The 8,071-nt window shown below is 43.8% G+C and overlaps 1 long non-coding RNA gene across 1 annotated transcript; it reads left to right on the forward strand.

Moving 5' to 3' along the window:
- The first annotated feature begins 282 nt into the window (after nt 1-282).
- LOC104910411 lies at nt 283-7,622 on the forward strand. The gene is made up of 3 exons (XR_793054.2): nt 283-1,442; nt 3,241-3,357; nt 5,326-7,622. It is a non-coding gene; the product is annotated as an uncharacterized LOC104910411 (long non-coding RNA).
- The last annotated feature ends 449 nt before the right edge of the window (nt 7,623-8,071 follow it).

Raw genomic sequence — 8,071 nt, forward strand, 5'->3', positions numbered from 1 at the left:
TTGCATTTATTTTCATTGTTGATCTGTGTGTGTACAAATTGCCATGCAGTTCTGCTCACAAGCTTTGACACTATAGTAATAATTTCCCCAGAAAATGCAATTCAGCCAGATCTCATGATTATTACATAACAAATTTTGTGCATGACCTCCCAATCTTTCGATCCTGACATTCCTTTTGAGAAGGTTAAGCTCAAGTTCTCATCAAATTGAATTTAATTAGAAAGTGATTAAACCGACCTGATAGGTACGTAGAGCTCATTCTGAGTCTTCAACATTTATCACTGAATACCTGTCAGGGCAATTTTGGCATATCTTTGTGGGTAACTTTTGCCTGTCAAGAAGGCCTGTTGCTTCGATTAAGTACAAGATGTGAAAGAAGAGGAAGTTTTATTTAGGTGAGTATTCCTGTCATTGAACGGCTTGCTGGACAAAGTCATGTCAATGGTAGTTTAGTACTTAATAACGGAACAAAAAAGAAATTAAAAAAAAAAACACAACACTGATGTTTGTTTTAAGAAATAGCCGTGGTCTCGCTCTGGGCTGAGAAGGGTATTTCCAGAGTTTGCTGTGTAGCCCACCTATAGGCACCAGTAGATGTTCATGGGGCAGTAATCATTGCTCAGCATGTTGACCTCATGCTTGCTTTGGGGCAGGAAAAGTTGCTTCCTGGAACTGCATCCCATCATCTGGCAAAACTGCTGCACACTTCAGATCCTTAAGGTGAAATGTCAACTCTTTTCATGTAAAGTTGTATTGTACATCACAGTATCAGGGGTTAGAAGGAACCTCTGGTGCTCACCTAGTCCAACCCCCACTACAGGTAGGCATCCTGGTGGATATTGAGCATCTCCAGAGAAGGAGAATCCACAGCCTCTCTGGGTATATGTGAGAACTATTGATAGCCAGGTGTGAGCTCTGACAGGCAGTGCTTGTGTGGTGCAGGCCCAGCTCATTTCTCACCTAACTGAAGTGCCCACTGAATTATCTGTGTTTCTCTTTCTTTCCTTTGCCATGACTGATAGCATCATCTGGGGAGAACTCCCCGATTGCTGATGATTATGAAACCATAGCTGACCAAACACAGCTGGATGCAGTGGAGGGTGTGAGCCTGGCCTCTGAGGAGCTGAGATTGGGCGACCACCTGCCAGGGGAAGAGGCCACAGCTGTGACTCCCGCCTTGGAACCAAAGATTGACTTGGTCCCTGAGAGAGAGGAGCCGGAGGGTACTGAGCCGCCACGTGTAGCACCGGAGCAGAGCTCAGAGCTGCCATCTGTGTGGCGAGAGGAAAGCAGTGGGACTCCACCGCCAGCACTGAGGGACAGTGGTGGGCCACCAGCTCCACAACCAGCAGATGACAGCGGGCTGGTGGAAGGCACTGACAGCTTTGTGGTGGAAACCATCAAGAAAGTGCATATTGCTGAAGAGGACCACTTCATTGAGGGTAATATTTGTGCTTTTGTAAACTCTGGAGACCAAATTCTGTTTCCAGAGACTTGTCAGGGGGTCCTTTTGAGTTTAATGACAGCCACCAGAGAGGTTCTGGAGGCAGAATTTTGGCCACGGGGTCTGTCCAATGCAGAGCACATAAGGATGTGGCTGGGAAAGCCTCAGGCTCACAAATGCAAGCTGTAATAAATCAGTCGTTAGCTCTGCTATTTCAGTTCATACCCTTTCTTGGTGAGAAGCCCCACCATACCCCTCATTTAAAGGCTGTATTTCTGTGTATCTCAGTCACAATGCTTCCTATCTGCCAAGACCAAAAGCTCTATTACTTAGTTATCTTTATTAATAATAAAGCAACTGTCCCTATTCACATGAAGTTGGAGGGTAGATGACTAGCTGTAGAGGAAGAAGCAGCTCTTTGATATGCCCCTGGCATACACCATTTTGAAAGCCTGGTGACCAAATAATCATAATGGAGACAGAGGTGGAGGACCCCCTCCCCAAAGATCCCTGGGTCTTGCCAGCTTGGGATGTAGGCCAGAGGCTGCAGGCTGTCTCTTTGGGTTGGTGCCCTGAGAACATACGTCTGGCTGTAGAAGGTGAACACTTCACAGGAGAAATCAACTTTCTCCTAACTGGTACAAAACAGCCTAGTGAAGAATTAGATACTGCCTCAGGGAGCAACTCTTCAGAGAATAAGCAGGTGAAACACACCAGAAGTATTTCTCTGCAGAGAAATGTGTAATCTGTGGACTTCCTCACTCCACATCCACACTGAAAAAGTGCAAAATGCAGATGGACTGATTAATGGGAAACCCATGTGCTGCTTCTTAACTGTGCAGCTTTGCTGTGCCCGAGCTGGCTGCATAAATTTGACTGCATTCCAATAGCTGAGCATGAGCGTTGACTTGTCCTCCACTGTGTCTCTTTGTGAAAGAGCTTTGAGGTTTTCTTCTACATAAAATGGAGATCTGTCATTTGGAATAAGGTCTCATTTTATGTAAGAAGTAAATGATGGGATGCCCACTTGTATAAAATGGAATTTCACCCAGCTGAAAACTCCAATGTCATTAATGACCATTTCCAAGCTTCATGATGCAGCACTGGATGCAGGACAGCACCATCCGAGGAATGCAGTGGGATCTCCTGCGCACAGACACCTGGAGCTGGATGTTTGCCTGGGGATCAGTCACAGGACTTTGGCCATCAAGCAACTCATGCTTGCAGGGCAAGAAATTGAGTTTTGCTCTTATTTGATCAAACTAGAAATAATGTGGAATGACAGCATGTTAACTTGTATGTGTTTTCTTTCCATGAGTTGTGTGATGAAGAGACTTTCCATTTTTACACCCTGGTATATAAGATACTTAGGACTTGTTTTGTTTCCCTTTATTCTTTAGTAGCTGCGTGAGTAAAGATGAATTATGTAGCAGCTTCTCTGCTGCAGGCTGGATGGCACATTATTGTTTTGTTCCCATTGCAAATAAAACTGCATATACCTAAAATAAAACCCAAAACCTGGAAAAAAGTGGTTTGAGCAGAGCTGGTGCTTACTATGTTTAGTCAAGAGAGTGCCATGGGGAATTGGTGAAAGCATGGGGAGGATTTTATGGGCATGTGACTGGATGACAGAAAGCAATGGGGAGTATCTTGGTTGCTCCTTGCTGACCCATTGAGCTCTGTACCTCTGTGCAGTGCCCCTGTGAGGTTTTGCCAAAGCAAAACCAGGAAGGAGCTGGGACATGCAGTGCTTTTACAGAGAATCCTAATTTGATCTCCATCATTACCGTTCCCAGGTGAGACGGGAGAACAGGTGGAAACTGAGCTGCTCAGTCAGATAGTAAGTGGAGGGCCTGAAACAAAAGAAGAGGAAACAGGAGAAGCTGTGGATGGCGCAGCAGCGACAGAGATAGGTATGTTGACAGAGGAGAGAAGGACTGCATGGGTTCTTGCTCAGGAGAGAAGCTGTGCTGTCCCTACTGTGCACATCTTGTCCCTGTCCCTGGCTACAGCTGCTGCTTTTTATGACAAGATAGTCATAAATATTTTTATTAATGTTAAGAAATACTGTTGCTTTTTGCTAAGTGTGATTCTGCTTTTTTCATAAACTATAGAATACATTCCAACCCAAACCATTCTGTGATGCTATAAGTTATCCTGGTCTGGGGAGAGTGCTGGACTGCAACATGTAGTCTGTGAAAATAGAATCCGAAGTTAAAAACATAACTTCTCATTATTATTTGCCACACTCGCTTTTACAGGTTAATGTCTTAACACTGCTGTGTGATTCTATCCTATGATGAACATCCCACTTGTCTTCATTATCAGCTGAAATCAGCAGTGTAGCACTGGGATGAAGGCATGTTTTACAGCAAACACAGTCACATGGGGAGAAGCAGAAATGACAGAGCAAATGAATTGCCTTTGGAGAATTATAATAGCAGCTAAGGGAATTACGTGAGGGGACAGGACTAGGACTATCTCTCCAGCAGACTTAGGAATTATATTCACTTTTCTGTCATCACATTCTTTCTGCAAGTTATTTCTTCTTCCTCAGCACTCACTGAGAATCCTACACTCGCTGGGAGTTCACCATGTAAGGCAGCAGTTGTGTGAGTGTCTGTGCCCCAGAAGGCAGTCATTGCCCAGTGGCATTGCTGAGGGGCCAGCATAGGCCCTCTCTCCTAATGGCTTGCACATGTAACTGTGCTCCCAGTGTCTCTGGGTTATTGAGTACTCATAGAGTTCAGTTTCAGCAGGGGGTCCTTGCACCACTGCCTTTCATGGCTTCCCAACAAACCTTTCATACCTAGGTAAGTCTTTGGTCTCCTAGCACTGCTAAGTGTTTGCTCTGGCTCTTGAACCGCAGAGCCCTCCAACAGGCCAGCGAGTCACTCTACACCCATTGACCTTCCTGATGTGCTGGGAGAACACGGAGTTTGGTTTGATGGGAGGTAAATAGGAAGCACCAAACTTCTGTGTTCCAGCAGAGTGCGCACGTTACTGGACAGGACTAGAAACACACATCTGAAAGGCTATGCAAGGGTTTTGCAAGCCATCTTCTTGGGCCAGTATAGAAAGATAGGTTCTCAAAAAAAAAACAAAAAAACAGCCCAGTGACATTCTAATGAAGACCAAGAGATTTTATCGTGTGATGATTGCAGCTTGATTGAAACACTTTCTGCACTTGCTTGCCTTGGTAGTATTCTCATCAACAGTATTTCAAGGGATGCAGGAAGAGCAGCCCCACCTGTTTCTCTGTAGCACATCTCAGATAGGAGCATGCGAGTGCAGACTGCTCAGCAAACAGCTGTGAGCATGAAAAGCAAACAGCACTAAGAATGGGACAGTGACCATTTACATCTGGGATGCGGTTATGTAAGGAAGCAGTTTTTCCATCTTGAAAGGATATTGAAGAACTAAAGGTTCTGGGCAGGGAAGCAAGATTGCTGAAGGGAATGGAAACATTCGTACACCGTGAGAGATCAAAGCATTCCGAGCCTTTGCCTCTGAGAGGATATGACTGAAAAGATATGAGCTGATTGCAGCACAAAATAAACAGTGCTTTAAAGGTAGTTGAGGTTCAGTTCTGAACGAGAGAACGCATTCTAAGGGTGTTGAATGGCTCTCTGGATTTCACACAAATAAAGCCTGGAAGAAGAAGGCTGTGTGTGAATGGGTGGGAGAAGAGGAAGCACAGCTGGTAGCTACATGTGGCTGCTTCACGTCCAGACAGAACATCCTTACAGATCGTGGAGAAAAGCAGATGCCCCTTTGTGCTGTGATACTTCAGGGAACTTGCACCTTGAATTCCTGTAGGATATTCTGAATACCAAGCTTTACCCTAAATTAATTATGTTATTTTTTTCCATGTGTTTCAGAGACAACTAGTAACAAAGACTAGAAGCTACATCTGTATGAACATCCTCTTCTTGGGCCAGCCCCTCTGACCACATGAAAGTTTTTTAATTTTGCTGCATTGGAAAAATAGAGCTTTTATAGATGGAGCCATGAACCAGAATAAGAAGCATCAAAGGAGGTTTCATATATGTTTTTGAAGTCAAGCTGCCAAGACTTCAAGTGTTTGAAATACCTGACCTGGTACCTCCCTGCCACAGAGTGCCTTCCGTACATCGCCAGCACAGCGGGATGATTCTGACAGATGTATAACCATCCAGTTTTCAGTTAGGAGTCTTTCCAGGTTCTAACTTCAAACCTCTGAAACCTTCAGCATTACATAGGATAAAGAATATAGTGTAGATTGGTTTTAGTTTTATTTTAATGGTGGCACAAGCAAAAAGTCAGAAATGGAGGTCCTGCTTCTGAGAACTTCTGCATGTGCAGGTAGTCCCTCTGAGTGCCTGCACAACCAGGTTGTGGAGCTGCTGCAGTGAGCTGCACTCAGAGGATTGGAACCCTCACTGCCTATTTGCGGGGTGTAACTAAGTGCAAAGGTTAGTTTTTCAGTCAGTGAAAGATACACAAGTTGCAACGTACAGTAACCAAGTAGGTGCCTTCTGCTAACTGCTAACTCCATTTTTAAGCATATTTACAAAAAGGAGGAAAAAAGGGCATTTTTAACCTGGAGGAGAATGTCAGAGACTTCTAAAGTCTGGCATACTTAAAATACAAATTCACAGTTGTTAGCACGCATGGTGATCAATAGGGCATCTTTAGCTATGTAGCTCCTTACTCATGGCTTCTAAAATAGATACCTAACCAGTGACTTATATAAGCCTGTTCCCATAGGAGAGGTCATTGTTCCATCCCCCGTTTCTCCAGGAGAAACATGCATTCAGGAATGGTGTTATGTTCCAGAATACTAAGGAAGTATTTCGGATCTGAAGCTGAATGACAAAACCTTCAAACAAAATTTATGTTGAAAAGAGGCCCCAAATATAATCGGTGTTATGGATCTGATAGAGTAGAACTTTCATCTGATGGTGAGTGATGCAAAGGGACTCTGTATTTTTATTGTAGACTGTTTGGGAGACCCTCTGGCATAAGGAAGTAGAACATGGAGGAAAGGTCAAGCATCTCAGAAGGGCAAATGTTGCTATTTTTGTTAGCTTTACTGTACAAAAGGCTGATACTCCTTAGCTGTATCGCTGCACTTACGGTTTTCTGCCCGTCAGCAATCTTTTCAGACTGGGCTGGGTTCCTCCTGTATGCTGGGGATTTGGTTTGGCTACCAGACCTGAGCTGGCACCACCCAAATGTAGGGAGTCTGCTGTGCTGACTGCTTGCAAGTTACATGTTAGATCCAGAGATGCAGTTTGACTCGATATATTGAAAGATTTAAAAGCAGAACTGATGGCATTTCCATAAAGACCAGTAGCATTAACAGCACCAGCAGAGACAGCATTTGGAAATAAAATAGGAAGGTACAAGAGAGTCAAAGTAAACTGTTCACCTCAGAATCACTCTCACTGCCACCGTTGTTACAAGGAAGACAGGTGACAATATACACTCTTACCTCCTTATTCAGTTTTTTCAATCATTAGAAGCAATGCTAATTGGAAACAAGAGGAAGGTTACCCAATCACTGACTCGGCAGGTCAGCCCTTCTCTGTATCTTCAGTCTTTAATATCTTGTAATTACAATATATGAAAGCTATGTTACCTTTTCCTTCCCAAAAAGTGAAATATGCTTGGCACTGTGCTAAACATGAAATGTTAATTGTATTAATTACAAAATCAGAATTCAGATGCTAGACTTATGCTGAACATCCCTTCTTTGAGAAATAAGACAATCAGTATCCCACTGAGGCCTTGTATTTATGGTCCCTAACCTACTAAAACGTGTACCGTGCATAAAGGGCCAAAATACATGCAGTTATTTGCTTCTGCAAACCTCTGGACATCACAGAGATTGCCAAGGGCAGAAACTGGTCTGTGGATTAAACAGCTTTCTCAGCTTAAATGCTGAGAAGAGGATACGCTCTGGTACCTGTTTACAAGATATACCTGCAGAGCTAGCACAGTGTACCTTAGCATTTTATTTTAAATATCACCAAAATAAAAATGCATAAATGTGTATCAAAAGCTAGACAATCTTAAATCTCAAACTTCATCCAAGCTAGCACTTATCGTTCCGTGCTACAGTAAGTGTTGAATAGAATCACAGAATGGCCTGTGTTGAAAAGGACCTCAAAGACCACCTAGTTTCAACCCCCTGCTATGTGCAGGGTCACCAACCACCAGACCAGGCTGCCCAGAGCCACATCCAGCCTGGCCTTGAATTCCTCCAGGGATGGGGCATCCACAACCTCCTTGGGCAACCTGTTCCAGTGCTTCACCAACCTCTGGCTGAAAAACTTCCTCCTAATATCTAACCTAAACCTCCCCTGTCTCAGTTTTAAACCATTCTCCGCTGCCCTATCACCATCCACCTTTCTAATTAGTCGTTCTCCCTCCTGTTTAGGAGGAATAGGATCCTTGATTGAATAAATCTCCACTCTAACTAGAAATGTAGACACTGTGTTTCAATTACTGAAAACCATAGCCTTCAAGAAGTTAAATTTGGACCCTGCTGGATCTATGCAGATATACATGCTAGTGTTAGGATCCCAGAAGATACTCAGCAATCTGGCTTGGAAAGGCTGGCTCTTCTACTCAACGCATAAC

The sequence above is a fragment of the Meleagris gallopavo genome, chromosome 3 (assembly GCF_000146605.3).
Source record: "Meleagris gallopavo isolate NT-WF06-2002-E0010 breed Aviagen turkey brand Nicholas breeding stock chromosome 3, Turkey_5.1, whole genome shotgun sequence".
Classification (NCBI taxonomy): domain Eukaryota; kingdom Metazoa; phylum Chordata; class Aves; order Galliformes; family Phasianidae; genus Meleagris; species Meleagris gallopavo.